Source organism: Bos mutus, chromosome 10, assembly GCF_027580195.1.
Source record: "Bos mutus isolate GX-2022 chromosome 10, NWIPB_WYAK_1.1, whole genome shotgun sequence".
NCBI lineage: Eukaryota > Metazoa > Chordata > Mammalia > Artiodactyla > Bovidae > Bos > Bos mutus.
This window is the reverse complement of record NC_091626.1, coordinates 87,768,258-87,789,583: the sequence shown is the minus strand read 5'-3', so window position 1 is coordinate 87,789,583 and position 21,326 is coordinate 87,768,258. Positions and strand designations below refer to the sequence as shown.

At 39.2% G+C, this 21,326-nt stretch overlaps 1 pseudogene; it reads left to right on the top strand.

The window, feature by feature from the left end:
• LOC102268411 (zinc finger CCHC-type and RNA-binding motif-containing protein 1 pseudogene) overlaps positions 1-19,960 on the top strand; it is a 79,973-nt pseudogene extending 60,013 nt beyond the window's left edge.
• Positions 19,961-21,326: the final 1,366 nt, after the last annotated feature.

The window sequence follows — 21,326 nt, the reverse complement described above, 5'->3', positions numbered from 1 at the left end:
AATCTCAAAAATGACACAACGGTCTCTGTTTGTATCCAAGGCAAACCATTCAATATCACAGTAATCCAAGTCTATGCCCCAATCAGTAACGCTGAAGGAGCTGAAGTTGAATGCTTCTATGAAGACCTACAAGACCTTTTAGACCTAACACCCCAAAAAGATGTCCTTTTCATTATAGGGGACTGGAATGCAAAAGAAGGAAGTCAAGAAACACCTAGAGTAACAGGCAGTTTGGCTTTGGAGTACAGAAAGAAGCAGGGCAGACTCATAGAGTTTTGCCAAGAGAACGCACTGATCACAGCAAACACCCTCTTTCAACAACACAAGAGAAGACTCTACACATGGACATCACCAGATGGTCAATACTGAAATCAGATTGTTATGTTCTTTGCAGCCAAAGATGGAGAAACTCTACACAGTCAGCAAAGACAAGACTGGGATCTGACTGTGGCTCAGACCATGAACTCCTTATTGCCAAATTCAGACTTAAATTGAAGAAAGAAAAACACTAGACCATTGATGTATGACCTAAATCAAATTCCTTATGATTATATAGTGGAAGTGAGAAATAAATTAAAGGGACTAGATCTGATAGACAGAGTGCCTGATGAGTTATGGATGGAGGTTTGTGACACTGTACAGGAGACAGAGATCAAACCATCCCCAAGAAAAAGAAATGCAAAAAAGCAAACTGGCTGTCTGGGGAGGCCTTACAAATAGCTGAGAAAAGAAGAGAAGCAAAAAGCAAAGGAGAAAAGGAAAGATACACCCATTTGAATGCAGAGTTCCAAAGAATAGCAAGGAGAGATAAGAAAGCCTTCCTCAATGACCAGTCCAAAGAAATGGAGGAAAACAAAAGAATGGGAAAGACTAGAGATCTCTTCAAGAAAATTAGAGATACCAAGGGAGCATTTCATGCAAAGATGGGCTCGATAAAGGACAGAAATGGTATGGACCTAACAGAAGCAGAAGATATTAAGAAGAGGTGGCAAGAATACACAGAAGTACTGTACAAAAAAGATCTTCATGACCAAGATAATCACGATGGTGTGATCACTCACCTAGAGCCAGACATACTGGAAAGTGAAGTCTAGCGGGCCTTAGAAAGCATAACTATGAACAAAGCTAGTGGAGGTGATGGAATTCCAGCTGAGCTATTTCAAATCCTAAAATATGATGCTGTGAAAGTGCTTCACTCAATATGCCAGCAAATTTGGAAAATGCAGCAGTGGCCATAGGACTCGAAAAAGGTCAGTTTTCATTCCAATCACAAAGAAAGGAAATGGGAAAGAATGTTCAAACTACCGCACAAGTGCACTCATCTCACACGCTAGCAAAGTAATGCTCAAAATTCTCCCAGCATGGCTTCAACAGTACATGAAGTGTGAACTTCCAGCTGTTCAAGCTGGTTATAGAAAAGGCAGAGGAACTAGAGATCAAATTGCCAACATCTGTTGGGTCACTGAAAATGCAAGAGAGTTCTAGAAAAAGCATCTACTTCTGCTTTATTGACTATGCCAAAGCCTTTGACTGTGTGGATCACAATAAACTGTGGAAAATTCTGAAAGAGATGGGAATATCAGACCACCTGACCTGCCTCTTGAGAAACCTGTATACAGGTCAGGAAGCAAAAGATAGAACTGGACATGGAACAACAGACTGGTCCCGAATAGGAAAAGGGAGTCCATCAAGGCTGTATATTGTCACCCTGCTTATTTAACTTCTATGCAGAGTACATCATGAGAAATGCTGGTCTGGATGAAGCACAATCTGGAATCAAGATTGCTGGGAGAATATGCAGATGATACCACCCTTATGGCAGAAAGTGAAAAGGAACTAAACAGCCTCTTGATGAAAGTGAAAGAGGAGAGTGAAAATGTTGGCTTAAAGCTCACCATTCAGAAAACTAGGATCATGGCAACTGGTCCCATCATTTCATGGGAAATAGAGGGGGAACAATGGCTGACTTTATTTTTTTTAATTTTTTTTGACTCGAAAATCACTGCAGACCATGGGTTGGGAAGTTCCCCTGGAGAAGGAAATGTCAACCCACTCGAGTACTATTGCCTGGAAGATCCTATGGACAGAGGAGCCTGGTAGGCTACACTACATGGGGTCGCAAAGAGTCGGATATGACCAAGGGATTTCACCTTCACTTTCACTAATTGGAAGGAAAGTTATGATCAACCTAGACAGCATATTCAAAAGCAGAGACATTACTTTGCCAACAAAGGTCTGTCTAGTCAAGGCTATGGTTTTTCCAGTAGTCATGTATGGATGTGAGAGTTGGACTATAAAGATGGCTGAGTGCTGAAGAATTGATGCTTTTGAACTGTGGTGTTGGAGAAGACTCTTGAGAGTCCCTTGGACTGCAAGGAGATCCAACCAGTCCATCCTAAAGGAAATCAGCCCAGATGTTCTTTGGAAAGACTGATGCTGAAGCTGAAACTCCAATCTTTTGGCCACCTGATGCCAAGAGCTGACTCATTGGAAAAGACCCTAATGCTGGGAAAGTTTGAAGGTGAAAGAAAAAGAGGGTGACATAGAATGAGATGATTGGATGGTATCACCAACTGAATGGACATGAGTTTGGGTAAATTCCGGGAGTTGGTGATGGACAGGGAGGCCTGACGTGCTTCAGTCCATGGCATTGCAAAGAGTCAGACATGACAGAATGCCTGAGCTGAACTGAAGTGAACTGATAGGGGAAAACCAAGGCTAGTAACAGGTACACAAAATCCTAAAAGATTTTTTCTTAAGGATTATATCATTCCTATCTTTGGGTATCATGAGACTCCAAAAATCTTAGTTTAAGGTGTGTTCCTCTTACTTTTAACCATAAAATTCCTAAATAATAAAAGAAGTGACAGTGAAGTGAAAATGTTAGTTGCTCTGTCATGTCCAACTCTTCGTGACCTCATGGACGATAGCCCACCAGGTTCCTCTCTCCATGGAATTCTCCAGGCAAGAGCACTGGAGTGGTTTGTCATATCCTTCTCTGGGGGATCTTCCTGACCCAGGGATCAAACCCAGGTCTCCTGAACTGGCAGACAGATTCTTTACTGTCCGAGCCACCAGGGAAGCTCCAATATGAGGACTGGGTGGGGATAAACAGAGACTTTCCAGTTAGAACTCACAAGGTTATAAATATATCCTCTTCACATGAGTTTATATAAAAATGTTTCTAACTAGAAAATTGATGAGCAGCTCATGGAAATCCAAGAACAGAAATCCTAATATAGGTAGGTTATGTGACAACAGAAAGGAAACTAAAATATCATCAGGCAGCCCTCCCTAGGAGGATAATTTCTCATGGCACCTGTGTGTCTTTCTGTACATTGAATCCCCTTTCCTTTCTCTATCAGTTTGCTAACTATTTATGGCCCCTGCTCTACTAAACTGTTGGATTGGCTATGGTCTCCCTAAGGCACCAAATCACTTGCTTGTACCTGATACCAGGGATAACAGGAACACAACAACAGCAACAGCTTACACATACAGCACTTAGCACTCTCCTGGCATCCTTTATGGTGGAGACACAGAAACATGACCGAGGCTCCACACATCATGCAAATCCGCCAGAAACCAGTTACAAGAAAGAACAGGGGAATCCATTCTGCAATCCATTTTGATGAGGATTGTAGGGAAATTCCCCCTGGTCCTATTCAGCATTTTCTGTTTCCAATTGCAGTTCCAGGGACAGCATCAGCTGATGATAGAATGGAGGGAACAGGTGGTGGTATCTGTGCCTCACAAAGTACACAGCAGGCAGGTCTTCATGGGCAAATTCTACCACATGATTAAAAGCTCCTCTAACCTAGAGGTGTCGGTCCTGGTTTACAGAGTCACTCCCAGAATGCGTGTATATTACCTGGCCTTTGTCATAATTCCCTTAGATTGCCTAGATGTGGTTGCTTTCTGCTTGGACGTGCAGTGCTGATCATTACAAGTGCCCTTAGGCCAAGAGTTGGCAAACTTTATTGTGAGTGGTCAGAGAGTAAATATTTTAGGCTTTGCAGGTCACGCGCAGGCAGATTCTTTGTTATCGTTGCTGTCGGTGACTGGCTGTGCTGAGTGCGTGTTTTGTTTTCTACAACCTTCTGTTCATGTGTTACACGCTGAAAATAGTTTGCAGTTTACAATCTCTGCTCTAAGCGCGATGTGCTGCTGCTCCTTACCTCAGTGTCTTACTTACTCAATTTCAGGTTGCAGAGAAATTGATTTCATGTTATCACCAGAGCAAGCTCTTCCTAAAGATGACTTCACAAGCAGAGGAAGGACTCTGAGGCCAAGAGTGCTTACTTGTTTAAGTGCATCACCCAGGGAAAACTTGGGCTTTTCCCAGCCTGACTACCTCTAATGACCCAAAGTGAGTTTATCCTGGACATCACGTGATGCGTTTGGTCCCCAAGCATGTGACTCTCCTTTTGGGACAGAAGCGGAATAACCAGTCATATAAACTTTGAACATACTTATCCTATCTTTTAAACTAATGAAATAATCCTCAAAGGCCACATTTAGAATTTAGTATTACGTCCATTGGGTTGGCTAAAAAGTTTGTTTGGATGTAAGATGCTACAGAAAAACTGGAACAAACTTTCTGACCAACCCAATATTTTATGTAAATGGACATGAAAGCAAGCCTAATCAAGGAAGTTATAAAATGGAATAGAACAGAAAATAAACAAGAACGAAAAAACAAATTGTACTAGCCAGGGGAAGTTATTAGTGGCAATTAACTCTAAAACTTTTCTTCCAAGGAATAAGCGGCTTTTAATTTCATGGCTGCGGTCATCATCTGCAGTGATTTAGGAGTCGCAAAAAATAAAGTCTGCCACTGTTTCCACTGTTTCCCCACCTGTTTGCCATGAAGTGATGGGACCGGTTGCCATGATCCTAGTTTTCTGAATGTTGAGCTTTAAGCCAACTTTTTCACTCTCTTCTTTCACTTTCATCAAGAGGCTCTTTAGTTCTTCTTCACTTTCTGCCATAAGAGTGGTGTCCTCTGAGTGTCTAAGGTTATTGATATTTCTCCCAGCAATCTTGATTCCAACTTATGCTTCATCTAGCCCAGCATTTCTCATGATGTACTCTGAATAAGTTAAATAAGGAGGGTAACAGTATACAGCCTTGATGAACTCCTTTTCTGATTTGGAACCAGTCTGTTGTTACACATCCAGTTCTAACTCTTGCTTCCTGACCTGGCTACAGATTTTTCAAGAGGCAGATCAGGTGGTCTGGTATTTTCATATCTTCAAGAATTTTCCACAGTTTGTTGTGATCCACATAGTCAAAGGCTTTGACATAGTCAATAAAGCAGAAATAGATGTTTTTCTGGAACTGTTCTTGCTTTCTTGATGATCCAACAGATGTTGGCAATTTGATCACTTACTCCTTGGAAGAAAAGTTATGACCAACCTAGATAGCATACTAAAAAGCAGATATATTACTTTGCCAACAAAGATCCATCTAGTCAAAGCTATGTTTTTTCCAGTGGTCATGTATGGATGTGAGATTTGGACTATAAAGATGGCTGAGTGCTGAAGAATTGATGCTTTTGAACTGTGGTGTTGGAGAAGACTCTTGAGAGTCCCTTGGACGGCAAGGCAATCCAACCAGTCCATCCTAAAGGAGATCAGTCCTGAGTGTTTATTGGAAGGACTGATGATGAAGCTGAAACTCCAATACTTTGGCCACCTGATGCGAAGAGCTGACTCATTGGAAAAGACCCTGATGCTCTGAAAGACTGAAGGCAGGAGTAGATGGGAATGAGTGGATGAGATGGTTGGATGGCATTACTGACTCAATGGACATGAGTTTGAGTAAGCTGAAGGAGTTGGTGATGGACAGGGAGACCTGGTGTGCTGCAGTCCATGGGGTCACAAATAGTCGGACATGACTGAACTGAACTGAACTCTAAAACATAGATGCATAAACAGATAAGGAACAAGCGAGCAAATAAATTAACAAAACTCCAGAAAGTTTCCAGATTGTTGAAGCCTGACTCTAGCTTCTTTTCGCTAATCTTGCTTTCACCTCAACACCTAGCCCGAGGGGTCTCAATCTTCCTCTGTCACCAGTCAGGCTGATCTGGGCTTGGGTGCTAGCGAGCACCACCCAGTTGTTGTCCTTCAGCAGGGCGTGGGCAGCATGGGCACAATTAGTCGTATCCATTGCAAGAAGGATATTATGGAGAAGGAGTTTAGGAAGAGATGATGTAATGCCCAGTACCAAATCAACCAAATCAAAACAAGCCCATCTTGCTTACAGAGACTCAATTAAGCTAGCCAGACCATGGTGGCAAAGTGCAACTTGACATAGTAAATACTGTAATTAGTTAGTTCACTGACATTAAATTATATTTGATTTTGTGTTGCAAATTACAGTCATTCTTTTGTTTCTTAAATGAATAGAGAAGTATAGTTTATAGTTAGGAACAGCCAAGAAAGAAAGATGGTTGATTATCCTCTATGAGAATCTGTAAGATGCCTCTCTGGTCATCTTTGATACTGAAAAATTCTACATTTAGCCTTTTTTCCCCCAGTAGTTGAACTCCCTAATGGGAACAGGCTTCTGCCATCCCTTGTCAGCATTCAAGCTAAACTAGAGAACAATTTTCTTTCAGGTGTTTAAAATTGGACACAGCAGAGGTCTTTAATTGCCATGTCCATCATTCACATTTGATTATTACACGTTTCCCTGAATGAGGCTGGATTTAACTTAATCTTAGTCATTTAACAGGAATGCTAGCATTTTACACATTTGTGGTTTAGATTTCCAATAATTTTGCAATATTATGAGTGTGAAAACCTCCAATGATGCCTAGTTAGTTTTCAGAAGAATCTTCAGGGCTTGAGGAGTAATATGAAAATCATAAAAAAAAAAAATATTAGGGGTGGAATGATTGTTTCTGTTTGATTTCAACACCTTTCATCTGAATCCTGTTGTATTTAAATGTTCTGGGAATTATTTCAATAAAAGAAGAAAGAAAAAGAAAAGAATTTAGCCCAGAAGGTTAACTCTAAGCATATCAAAATTATTTAAGTGAAAAGGAGGAATATAAATATGCTAATATTTGAAGCAGTTGTAATGAAGTAGCTAAAAAAAAAAATCTGTCTGCTCAGGTTCAAATCCTTGCTTTGCCGCTTAATAGGTCTACAACCTGAGCCAAAGTACTAAAAACCATACAGATGAACATATAAGAGACCAGGTTTGCTGGTTAATTTGGGGAGAGAATGTGTACTTCAGCAAGTGCCCATATGATTTCAAGTACTTAGTGCTAACTCGCTTCAGTCGTGTCTGACTCTTGGGACCCTATGAACTGTAGTCTGACAGGCCCCTGTTTCCATCAGATTCTGCAGGCAAGAATACTGGAGTGGGTTGCCATTCCTCTTCCAAGGGATGTTCCTGACCCAGGGATTGAACCCTTGTCTCTTGCGTCTCCTGTATTGGCAGGAGGATTCTTTACCACTGAGCTACCTGGGAAGCCAGGTGATTGCTAAATATTTACTATTAATAAGATCATGTTTTGGATTGCTAGCAATGACTTCAGATTTTGGTTCCCTCTTACTACTTGTTCAGTTACTAAGTAGGGTCTGACTCTTAGTAACCCCATGAATTGCAGCATACCAGGCTTCCCTGTCCTTTACTATCACCCAGAGTGTGCTCAAACCCATGTCCATTGAGTTGATGACGCCATCCAGCCATTTCATCCTCTGTCGTCCCCTTCTCCTCCCGCCCTCAATCTTTCCCAGCATCAGGGTCTTTTTCAATGAGTCAGCTCCTTGCATAAGGTGGCCAAGGTATTGGAGCTTCAGCTTCAGCGTCAGTCCTTTCAATGAATATTCAGGACTGATTTCCTTTAGGATGGACTTGTTGGATCTCCTTGCAGCCCAGGGGACTCTCAAGAGTCTTCTCTAACACCACAGTTCAAAAGCATCAATTCTTCAGTGCTCAGCCTTCTTTATGGTCCATCTCTCACATCCACACATGACTACTGGCCTTGACTAGACGGACCTTTGTCAGCAAAGGTGTGTCTCCACTTGAGTGATTGTCCTAGTCATCTTGGGTGGCCATAACAAGGCACCATATTTTGAGGTGGCTCAAAATACATAAATTTATTTTCTCATGGTTCTGGAGGCTGGAAATCCCAGGTCCAGTGTGGATAGGGTTGTTTTCTCCGAAGGCCTCTCACTGGCTTGCAGATAGCTGCTTTCCTGACTGTGTCCTCAGATGGCCTTTTCTCTGAGCATATCCATGCCTGGGTTTCTCTTTCTTTCTCCTCTTTCTTGAAAGGACACCAATGATATAGGGTTACGCCCAACTCTTGTGATCAATTTCAGCTGTAATTATCAACATAAAGGCCCTAGCTCTAAATACAGTCATAGGAGGAACTACAAATCTGACATATAGATTGTGTGTGTGTCAGGGTGGGTGGAGTAGGGGTGGAAGGTAGGTCACAGTCAGTCCATCACAGGGACCTGGGCCAAGTTTCTTTAAACCACAGATGCTTCATCTTGATGAGGAAAATAAAGCTATTGTGAGGATAAATATAAATAACTGGCCAGTTCCCAGAAAAGTGGCACAGGTGTGGGAACGTGACCTATTCACAAACAGCCCTTCCGTCTGGCCAAACTTTGAGTTCAGAAGCCATCACTAGGCAAATCTGACTAGGAGAAAGTTAACCTGACCTTGAGAACTACTGTTTTCCTGTGGGTCAAGCAACATAATGAAGATCTCTCAGAGTATAAGAGAAGAAATGGAGTAGAGCAAACCTCTAAAATACTAACACAGTGACTACAAGAATTCCTCTGTGTTCACCCATCTTTAGAGTTGTAAATGTGAGAGAAAACATTAATTGGGAAGATATGTCAAGTAGCATTTGCATGTTTTATCATTCAATAAAAAATCAAAATACTCCTATATTCTTCAAATAAAGCATACTATGAACACTTGTTAAAAAAAGTCAGTTTTAAGATACCTTACAAATATTTCAATACAGAAAGTACATTGGATTAAATGTGCATGTTGAAAATGTTAATCGTTACTGTTGCTTAGTCTCTAAGTAGGGTCCTATTGTTATGCAATCCCATGGATGATAGCCCTTCAGCCTCCTCTGTCCACAGGATTTCCCAGGCAAGACATACTCGAGTGGGTTGCCATTTCCTTCTCCATGGGATCTTCCTGATCCAGGGATCGAACCTATGTCGGTTGCATTGAATTCAGATTCTTTATCACTTGTTGCAAATAATTCATTGATTCTTTACCTCTGAGCCTGCAGGGAAGCCTGAAAATGTTAATAGACACACAGAAAGTTTCATGTAAAATAGAGAGACTGTGACTATGAAGGGTCTATTTTATGATATCCATTAACTACTACCATTATTATTATTTGTCCATGCTAGTATATAGACTTAGCAGCAGCAACGGCAGCAGCAGCAGCAGCAGAAGTATATAACCAGATGGAGGAAAACCATATCTATTATATTTTTATTGAAGTAAAATTGCTGAAGCTGAAGGTCCAATAATTTGGCTACCTGATGAGAAGAGATGATTCATTGAAAGAGACCCTGATGCTGGGAAAGACTGAGGGCAAGAGGAGAAGGGGACAGCAGAGGATGAGATGGCTGGATGGCATCGACAATACAATGGACATGATTATAAGCAAACTGCATGATAAAGTGAAGGACAAGGAAGCCTGGTGTGCTGTCATTCATGGGGCTTCAAAGAGTAAGAGACAACTTAGAGACTGAACAGCAATGTAATTGCTTTACAATATTGTGTCAGTTTCTGCTGTACAGTGAAGTGAATCAGCTATATACATGCATGTATCCCGTCCCATTTGAACCTCTCTCCCACCCTTCGAGGTCATCACCAAGATGAGCTCTCTGTGCTATTCAGCAGGTTCCCACTGGGCATCTATCTTACATAGTGTCATGTATATGTCAATCCTAATCTCCCAATTCATCCCATCTTCCCTTTCCCTAATTCCATGTTTGGTCTCTATGTCTGTGTCTCTCTTCCTGCCCTGTAAATAGTTTCATCTATACCATTTTTCTAGATTTCACATATATGCATCAATACACAATATTTACTTTTCTCTTTCTTTCTTTATTCTGTATGGCATACTCTAGGTCCATCCACAACTCTACAAATGACCCAAATGAAATTGGGCCTTTTTATGACTGAGTAATATTCCATTGTATATATGTTCCATGCTTACTCCTTGGAAGGAAAGTTATGACCAACCTAGACAGCATATTCAAAAGCAGAGACATCACTTTGCCAACAAAGGTCCATCTAGTCAAGGCTATGGTTTTTTCTGTGGTTATGTATGGATGTGAGGGTTGGACTGTGAAGAAGGCTGAGCTCCAAAGAATTGATGCTTTTGAACTGTGTGTGTTGGAGAAGACTCTTGAGAGTCCCTTGGACTGCAAGGAGATCCAACCAGTCCATTCTGAAGGAGATCAGCCCTTGGATTTCTTTGGAAGGAATGATGCTAAAGCTGAAACTCCAGTACTTTGGCCACCTCATGCGAAGAGTTGGCTCATTGGAAAAGACTCTGATGCTGGGAGGGATTGGGGGCAGGAGGAGAAGGGGACGACAGAGGATGAGATGGCTGGATGGCATCATGGACTCGATGGATGTGAGTCTCAGTGAACTCCGGGAGTTGGTGATGGACAAGGAGGCCTGGTGTGCTGCGGTTCATGGGGTTGCAAAGAGTCAGACACGACTGAGCGACTGATCTGATCTGATATGTACCAGATATTCTTTATTTGTTCATCTGTTGATTCACATTTAGGTTGCTTACACGCCTTGGCTGTTGTAACTAGAGCTGCAGTGAAACATTGGTGTCTACGTGCCTTGTTGAATTATGGTTTTCTCAGGGTGTATTCACAGTAGTGGGTTTGCTGGGTCATATGGTAGTTCTATTTTTATGTTTTAAGGAACTTCCACACGCTCTCCATGGTGACTGTAGCAGCTTACACTCCCACCAGTAGTGCAAAACAGTTCCCTTTATACCACACCCTCTTCAGCATTTATCGTTTATACCATTTTTTGATGATGGCCATTCTGACCACTGTGGGGTGATACCTCAAATGAAATAAAAACTTCATCTTTACTCTTAACCAAATACCTAGTCTCATTTCAATCCTCCTTTGAACTCCAATTTTATTCAAAACATTGTAACTGTTTCAAAATGCAGCTGTTTCATGCTTTGAGTATCGATAATATGTTCTGGACCTCTTGTCATTTTCCAGTATCTGAGGAGTAAACAGCAGTCCCAGATGATTCAATCCTTTGGCTCATGCAAATTTCAAGTCCCTTAGCAGCACTGTTTTTTGCCTAATAATGGTAGAATTCAGGCTTTTTGTGTTTTTCAAGTGTCCCCTACATAGCTTTTAGAAGCTGTATATATCCTAAAACATTTTAAACATCTAAAAACTTACATTCTGAGATTAAAAAGTTGCAAAAAAGATAAATTTTACAGTATTGTATAAATATTTTAACCTCAGATTGTTGTGTTAATCTTTTAAATGTACTAAATGACTATAGATATCATTTTAGTTGGATATCTATCATTAAAATTATATATACATATAGGTTCTTCAAGTATTGCATATTTTTAAATCTCTTTTTTGCTCTCTTTGAATTAAGTTTTCCATTCTACAACCAACTCATAATTTTTTCTAACCTAACTTTACATTTAAAAGTGTTTTATTGATAACAATATTATTTTTTCTCCATTATTACATATATAGCATTTACATGTATATGCAACAGCTATGTACAGTTCACTTTTTAACAACACAAGAGATCCAGATGCTGACCCTCTTCTATCAAAACTATAATTAATATTTAGCTTTTCATATCCAAAGCCTTTCAGTTCAGTTCAGTCACTCAGTCATATCTGACTCTTTGCGACCCCATGGACTGCAGCATGCCAGGCCTCCCTGTCCATCACCAACTCCTGGAGTCTACTCAAACTTATGTCCATTGAGTCAGTGATGCTATCCAACCATCTCATCCTCTGTTGTCCCCTTCTCCTCCCACCTTCAATCTTTCCCAGCATCAGGGTCTTTTCAAATGAGTCAGTTCTTCACATCAGGTGGCCAAAGTATTGGGGTTCCAGCTTCAGCATCAGTCCTTCCAATGAACACTCAAGACTGATCTCCTTTAGAATGGACTGGTTGGATCTCTTTGTAGTCTAAGGGACTCTCAAGAGTTTTCTCCAACATCACAGTCCAAAAGCATCAATTCTTCAGCACTCAGCTTTCTTTATAATATAACTCTCACATCCATACATGACTACTGGAAAAACAATAGCATTGACTAGACAGACCTTTGTTGGCAAAGTAACGTCTCTGCTTTTTAATATGCTGTCTAGGTTAGTCATAACTTTTCTTGAAAGGAGTAAGCATCTTTTAATTTCATGGCTGCAGTCACCATCTGCAGTGATTTTGGAGCCCCCCCAAAATAAAATCTGCCACTGTTTCCACTGCTTCCCCATCTATTTTCCATGAAGTTTTGGGACCAGATGCCTTGTAGTTCATAATTCTAGTATCAGAGGGAAGAGAGAAATGGCAGAACCATGAGATTCCTACGCGTGTCAGTTTCTGCTCATTACATGGGTCAACACCAGTCACAGGGACAGGCCTAATGTTAATGGCAGAGAAGGCACGGGCACCCCACTCCAGTACTCTTGCCTGGAAAATCCCATGGACGGCAGAGCCTGGTAGGCTGCAGTCCATGGGGTCGCTAAGAGTCGGACACAACTGAGCGACTTCCCTTCACTTTTCATTTTCATGCATTGGAGAAGGAAATAGCAACCCACTCCAGTGTTCTTGCCTGGAGAATCCCGGGGATGGAAGAGCCTGGTGGGCTTCTGTCTATGGGGTCGCACAGAGTCGGACACGACTGAAGCGACTTAGCAGCAGCATATATGTGTGTGTGTGTAAAGAGTGAGAGACATAACTTTAAAATATCTTGTCACCGCAAGTTGTAAATCTTTTTAAAAGTTTGGATTCCTTTTGCTTTAATTATTTTACCTTTAGGTAAGAATCATTTGTGCCTCATATTAGAAAACACAGATTATTATTTATTGTTTTATTTAATCTTTTATAAATGAAAGGAATAAATGCTTGTTTACCTAAATAGTATGTAACTGAATTCAATAAAATTTATTTGGAAGCTATCACTTTTAGACATCAAAATGTATTTTTAAAAATCAATCAGCAGAAAATTCTTATTTTACTCTCTTTATTTTTGTTGAGAGCACCAATTCACAAAAAAAAAAAAAAAAAGTTGTCCAGGAAGTTATTTACTTTCTCAATTTCCTTAATGTGTACAAAAAAAAAAAAAAAAAACTTATACTAATGATTGTTAATCCTACTCATTCCCTTTTTCTTAGAGGAATCTTATTTATTTAACTGGGCACTCTCAAAAATATTTAGAAATATCAACTAGTATTTAATTCAATCTCATTTGTCAACACAATATTCTTGATAATAGGCTTTAATCTTATTACATGATTTAAGCATATTTTCAAATGTAGATGTGAAATATAATGAGTGAATCAGAGAAGAGTCCCTCCATTCTCAGTAAGAAGACCACAGTGCAGAAAGAAGACCAGATAGGTATTTCTACAATGACTTTCTAAACCTTTTGGATATTAGGAATACCCATCTTGTAATCTGGTTTCATGAATGGAATATATCAATATTATCGCTGTATTTAATATATTTGACAAGGGCTCTGTTTAGTTGGTTTTCACAACCTTTCTCTGTGGAAACAAACCACTTACTTTTTGAATACCTAGGAAACATCTCACTTTGTCACCCAACATATGATATATGCAAATTATTGGCATTATAATTTGTGAAAAATATTCAATTTCTAAAGACATTCTTCACCAATAACAGAAATATTTAAATGACAAGAAAGACACAAAGAGTATTGTGGGTTCAAATTCCTCAACACCTTTATTTAATTTGGAGAGCAGAGACTTGCACACTGTAAAGTCAATGTTAATTAATAAGATTTGTGGTCAGTAAGAATTATACTTTTATAAGTTGCAGCAAGAGCTATTGTGACACGGGAATCAGAATAAGACAACCAGCAAGACAGCAAGAAAACACAGGTGCAACATCAAATTTAGGGAACATAAAAATGGGAACATGCAAAAATTAAAGGATCTAAAAGGAAGAGTCTCAAAATTTGCTGCACACCCACATGATCTTTGGAAAATTTTGACATATCCTTTAGCATGTGCATACTGCATTTTACAGATTACAGTTTTAATACAGCCAGAAGTGAGACATGGCAGAAAGAACATGGACTTTGTGATTGGTCTACCTTCTCTTTGAACAATAGATCTGTAACTTACTACCCTTGTGGATTCCTTATATCCCCAGTTAGTTTTAGTTAGTTTATGTTTAATATGTAAAAAAAGAGATATCGATTATTTGGTTGAGATAAGATTTATATGCGATAACCTGTGCAAAATACCTAGCATAGTGGTCTAGTAGATAATTGGTACTCAAAAATGTTACTTCCATCTTATTTTCCCTGTACAAAAAATACTTAATTTTCCCAGAACTCACTTTTGCACTTGATGCAACAAGGAAGATTACAAAGACTTCAAATTGTCAGTAATTTAATTTTTTTATAAAAAATGTTTATTGAATTACTACTATATGCAAAACTTTACAACCTCCATGTACTTTATGGTCTAGATTACCAAAATCATTTCATGTTGTGATTTTTGTACAGGCATCCAGAATGTAAATTTCATAAGTATTTGTAAACATTTCTATGGAGAAAAAGAATTGTTCCTGTGCCTAGAATACTTTTGTCAGCCTGCTCATCATGGTTTGCCTCCCAAAGTCAAGCTTCATAAGGGAGGCAAGCTGGAATGTTTCTGGCCAAAAGTGAAGTTAGAATGTGGGGAACTGGGCAGTTGTATGAATTTGTTGCTTAATGGCATCAAATAAAGACATCATTATGCATCTTTCTTACCAGAGTGATGGCCTCCTTTGTTAGATCACAGACACTCAAGAACTTTTGGTTAAAGCATTGTCTCCTCTCTCCATATTAGCAGTTAAATTGTAGGTGGGCTTCATCTCCATTGGGCAACGTCTGGACAAAAAATATCATAGTTTGCTTTTGCAATCTATATTCTTTTCCTATGGGTTTCTTGGAATGACAAATCAGTGTATCTATAAATGTGTCCTTTTTAGTCAGTCATTATTTTATTAAAAGGCAATTCAAGTTTTATGGGCTGAGGAGTAACTTACTGTTCAGGATATGGGAACGTGAAAGTATCAGTACTCTGGTATATTTCTATAATTTATGTTTAAAAATATAATGTCTCTAATTTCCAACTTCTTAAATAGTAGCAACAGTAGCATTATTACTACTTAAAACTATCATTATTTTTCCTATTAAGAAGAATTATTAGAAAGTAAATATAACAAAAAATTGTACATCCTAACATAATCAAATAAGACAAGTTTGAGGCTTTGTCAGTAACAGCACTTGTAATTAAAATTGCCATTGATTCGTGTATATATTTCTATCTGTGAGTTCCATTGTAGGAAAATAATTTATTTGAATCTACATAAGGGTATCATTTCTTTTTTTTTGTTGCTGTTGGCTATGGTCAGCTGAATTAACTACTAAGTTCTTACTATATTTTATAAAGACTAAATCAGGGGAAGACTGACCATCTAACTGATAGAAAAGTATATAAAAGAAGAAAGAAAACATAAAGAAAAGAAGGTCATTAAATAAAACAAATGGTTTTAAAAAATGAAAAGAAAAAGAAAAAAAAATCAGTGCTTAAAAAAAAAAAAAAAAAACTTGCATCCCCCCCAAAAGAATGTTTAATGCTGAAATTTGAGTATGTCATTCAGCTGTGAAAATTACCTACTTATTTTATGGAATTTTTCTGAATATATTTGAAAAGCAAAGTAAAATGATTTGGATGTTTTGAAAATTTAAAAATGGCTGCATGGCCCCCAAATTTCTGCAAAGTCTAAGCATGTTTAATGCATTTGCTTATTTTTTTACTTTACCTTATTCCGCAGACTATTTCAAGCAGCACAGAGTTTCAACTTATAACATGCAGCATATCAATAGAGTTAGAGTACTTACTCTGGCTTCATCCTGCAAGGGTTCTTTCTGACTGCTGTATTTATTCTGGACACCAGAATTGTGCATACATTTGGTATGGTCCATCTGGCTCAGTAGAAGCACTGACAATTGAAAATATAGAGAAAACCACTAACATTAAAGAATCTACATGATGGAACAAACCAGTTGCAAGTTGTTAAACTGTTAACCTAACCACATACTTTAATCTCAACAAACCATGATTAATAGACCAGCCTACCTACAGCATGGCTAAAAAAGCTCTCTGCCAGAAGTAAGTTTAAGATTTAGATATGTTTCTGAACCTACTTAAACATTTAAAACATATTTTACACAAAAATCTTATTATCTCTTTGCTAATTATTGAGATTGTTCAAAATTCGAAATTTCAAGCATAGAATATCTACTTGTATATCTGTTTCACTTTGGGATTTTTCTATATCTATTTCTTTCTCAAATCCTTGAAATATACAATTTTAAATGTTTACAATTTTCAACCCATGCTCTTAGGTAAACAGTCATAGGAAGTCACTGAACACCCATTGTCTCAGTTCATTTCAGTTCAGTTGCTCAGTTGTGTCTGACTCTTTGCAACCCCATGGACTGAAGCATGCCAGGCCTCCCTGTCCTTCCTCCAAAGTCTTCAAGGAGGATTCCTTCCCTTTTTCAGTTTCTGATGGCCAGAGGTGTTCCTTGGCTTGTGGCAGCATCACTCCAGTGACCAAAACCATCCCCAAGAACAGAAATGTAAGAAGGCCAAGTGGTTGACTGAGGAGTCTTTACCAATAGATGAGAAAAGATGAGAAGTGAAAGACAAGGGAGAAAGGGAAAGATACACCAACTGAATACAGAGTCAAAGAGAATAGCAAGGAGAGATAAAAAGGGCTTCTTTGTGAACAATGCTAACGAATATAGGAAAAAATTAGAATGGGAAAGACTAGAGATCTTTTCAAGAAAATTGGAAATATCAAGGGAACATTTCATACAAGGATGTACCTGATAAAGGACAGAAAAAGTATGGACTTAACAGAAGAAGAAGAGATTAAGAAGTGGCAAGAATGCAAAGAACTATAAAAAAAAAAAGTCTTAAATTATCCGGATAACCATGAATGGTGTAATCACTCACCTAGAGCCAGACACCCTGGAGTGTGAAGTCAAGTAGGCTGTAGGAAGCATCACTAAAAACAAAGCTAGTGGAGGTGACAGAAATCCAGCTGAGCTATTTCAGATTCTAAAAGATGATACTGTAAAAGTGCTGCACACAGTATGTCAGTGAATTTGAAAAATTCAGCCACAGACTGGAAAAGGTCAGTTTTCATTCCAATCCCCAAAAAGGGCAATGCCAAAGCGTGTTCAAACTACCATAAAATTGTGTTCATTTCACATGCTAGTAAGGTTTTACTCAAAATCCTTCATGCTAGTCTTCAGCAGTATGTGATCCAAGAAATTCTAGACGTACAAGCTGGATTTAGAAAAGGCAGAGGAACCAGAGATCAAATTGCCAACATTCCTTGGACTGTAAAAGGCAAGATAATTCCAGAAAAACATCTACTTCAGCTTCATTAACTATGCTAAAGACTTTGTGGATCACAACAAACTCGAAAATTCTTAAAGGGATGGGAATAACAGACCACCTTACCTGCCTCCTGAGAAGCCTTTATGCAGGTTAAGAAGCAACAGTTAGAACTGTACATGGAGCAATGGACGGGCTCAAAATTGGGAAAGTATTACAAAGCTGCATAATGTTACCCTGCTTATTAAACTAATATGCAGAGTACATCATGTGAAATACCAGATTGAATGAATCACAAGCTGTAATCAAGTTTGCTGGGAGAAATACCAACAACCTCAGAAATGCAGATGATACCATTCTATTGGCAGACAGTGAAGAGAAACTAAAGAGCCTCTTGAAGATTGTGAAAGAGGAGAGTGGAAAATACTGGCATAAAACTCAACATTCAAGAAACCGAAATCATAGCATGTGGTCTCATCATTTCATGGTAGATAGATGAGGAAAAGTAGGAGCAGTGGTGGGTTTATTTTTTTGGGTTCCTAAATTACTGTGGATGGTGACTGCAGCCATGAAATTAAAAGACAGTTGTTCTTTGGAAGGAAAGCTATGACAAACCTAGACAGCATATTAAAAAGCAGAGTTATCACTTTGCTGACAAAGGTCTGTCTAGTTAAAGCTGTGGTTTTCCCAGCAGTCATTTATGGATGTAAGAGTTGGACCATAAAAAAGGCTGAGTGCTGAAGAACTGATGCTTTGAATTATGATGCTGGAGAAGATTCTTGAGAGTCCCTTGGACTGCAAGAAGATCAAACCAGTCAATCCTAAAGGAAATCAATCCCAAATATTCACGGGAAGGACTTATGCTGAAGCTGAAGCTCCAATACTTTTACCACCAGATGTGAAGAACTGACTCATTGGAAAAGACTCTGATGCGGGGAAAGATTGAGGGCAAAATGATAAAGGGGTGGCAGAGGATGAGATGGTTAGATAGTATCATCAACCAAATGGATGTGAATCTGAACAAACTCAGGGAGATAATGTAGGACAGACGAGCCTGGTCTGCTGCAGTCCATGGAGTTGCATGCAAAGAGTCAGCTATGACTTCGGAGAAGGCAATGGCAACCCACTCCAGTACTCTTGCCTGGAAAATCCCATGGATGGAGGAGCCTGGTAGGCTGCAGTCCATACAGTTGCTAAGAGTCGGACACGACTGAGCAACTTCACTTTCACTTTTCACTTTCATGCATTGGAGAAGGAAATGGCAACCCACTCCAGTGTTCTTGCCTTAAGAATCCCAGGGACGGGGGAGCCTGATGGGCTGCCATCTATGGGGTTGCACAGAGTCGGACACGACTGAAGCGACTTAGCAGCAGCAGCAGACATGACTTAGTGACTTTAAAACAACAACAAAAGGTATAGTAGTGATTATGAGATGGTACAAAAGGGCCTTTTAAGGGTGTTGATGGAAGGAAAGCCGGGAAGAGGCAAGGTAGCGACCTTCTCGTCTCCTGCGCCTGACACTTCCTGGGACCCGTGATGCGAGGCAGCTGCAAGGAGCGATGAACGGTTGGGGTTGAGCCCCGAGTGAGCTGAGGGCTAGCGCTCTTCTGGCCCTCCACTCTGGGCCCGCCCCACTTGAAGAAATAAGTGGTGGATTGGCCCCCAAGTAAAAGCACAGTGTGTGTATCCAATCTGCCCTTTTCCCTGACCAACAATGACTTATATCGGATATTTTCCAAGTATGGCAAAGTTGTAAAGGTTACTATAATGAAAGATAAAGATACCAGGAGGAGTAAAGGGGTTGCATTTATTTTATTTTTGGATAAAGACTCTGCACAAAACTGTACCAGGGCAATAAACAATAAACAGTTATTTGGTAGAGTGATAAAAGCAAGCATTGCTATTGACAATGGAAGAGAAGCTGAGTTCATCCAAAGACGAAACTGCTTTGATAAATCTAAGTGTTTAAGAATGTGGGGAAAGTGGACACTTAAGTTATGCCTGTCCTAAAAATATGCTTGGAGAACGTGAGCCTCCAGAAGAAGAAAAGGAAAAAAAAGAAAATCCGTGAGCCAGAAGAAGAAATTGAAGAAGTAGAAGAAAGTGAAGATGAAGGGAAAGATCCTGCTCTTGACAGCCTCAGTCAGGCCATAGCTTTCCAGCAAGCCAAAATTGAAGAAGAACAAAAAAAAATGGAAACCCAGTTCAGGAGGTCCTTCAACATCAGATGATTCAAGACACCCAAGGATAAAGAAAAGCACGTACTTCCATGATGAGGAGGAACTTAGTGACTAAAAATATACATATATTATGTAAATATCATTAAATTTTTTTTTTTAGTCTTGGAGTACCAAGTTCCCTTGGGACTAAAAATTACTTTTAGAATTTGAACATAAGAACACTTAGTACCAAATACTTTTTTACTTTAGACAGTTGATAGGGAATGGTAATTTTATAGTATCATGTTTACCTTGCATCAAGATTTGCTAATAATCATTAATCTTGAAAAGTTCATTTGAATAAAAAAGGAAATGTACTACTATCATAACAATGCTATCCCAAGAAGAAAGTCAAAGTCGCTCAGTCATGTCTGACCCTTTGTGACCCCATGGACTATACAGTCCCATGGGATTCTCCAGGCCAGAAATACTAGAGTGGGTAGCCTTTCCCTTCTCCAGGGGTCTTCCCAACCCAGGGATCGAACCCAGGTCTCCCTGCATCGCAGGCGTATTCTTTAACAGCTGAGCCAGAAAGCTAGATAGTAAAAAGATTTGAGACGTTCATTATAAAAGTTTATTCATGATTGATTTATATAAGAGCTTTTGAAATAAATTTCATCTTTAAAACAAAAACTTCATAAAGACTGTGGAAAGTCTGGAGTGATTTATTGTTATTCATGTTAATAAAGTTTTCTCAAAAGAACTTTAAAAAAAAATAAGGGTGTGGATCATTTCTATTTTTGACTTGGCTATTATTCGATGATGTATTCACCTTGTGATTACTTATTAGACTGTGACACCAATTTGTAAACATTTTTGTGTATTAAAAAGAGAAACATAAGGGTGGAGTAGTGGTTACAAAGGGAGGTTTGGATTTTCACAATGTAAAATTATTGACTTGTTAGGCTTTCGATCTCTTGTCTAGGTTTCTGTATATCCAACTTTGATCTCCAGAATTTTTCTAATGGATGGCCACTAGATGCTGTTGGCAGTTTAGGCCCAGGGAATCACTTGCTTTAAAGAAAGGCTATATTTCTCCAACATTCCATTTCCCTATCCATCTGCAACCTTGCTGAAGGAGATTATTTCCTGATGTAACACAATAAATATACCATAATAAAGCCTTCCCCCACCACAGTGAACTTGGTATTGCTAGCTCATTTGGTAAAATGAATGCACCTCCCTTGTCCCCAACTTGTGACAGAAATAATAAATAACTTTGCTTTCATTTCACAAAAGGAAAGCTGGATGAAAGTAATTTCAGTGATTTGCTGGGGTTGCTTATGGGGTCACTAGCAAAGTTGGGATGCAGACTCTCAATTGATATCTCCAAGTGTGTGTTTCCCCTGCCAGCTACGGGGCTGCTGGGGAGAACTTTTCCCAGGGTAGCACACTAGAATTCACTTGGTGGATAAGGTCCTTGTTAGGTTTCACACAGGAAG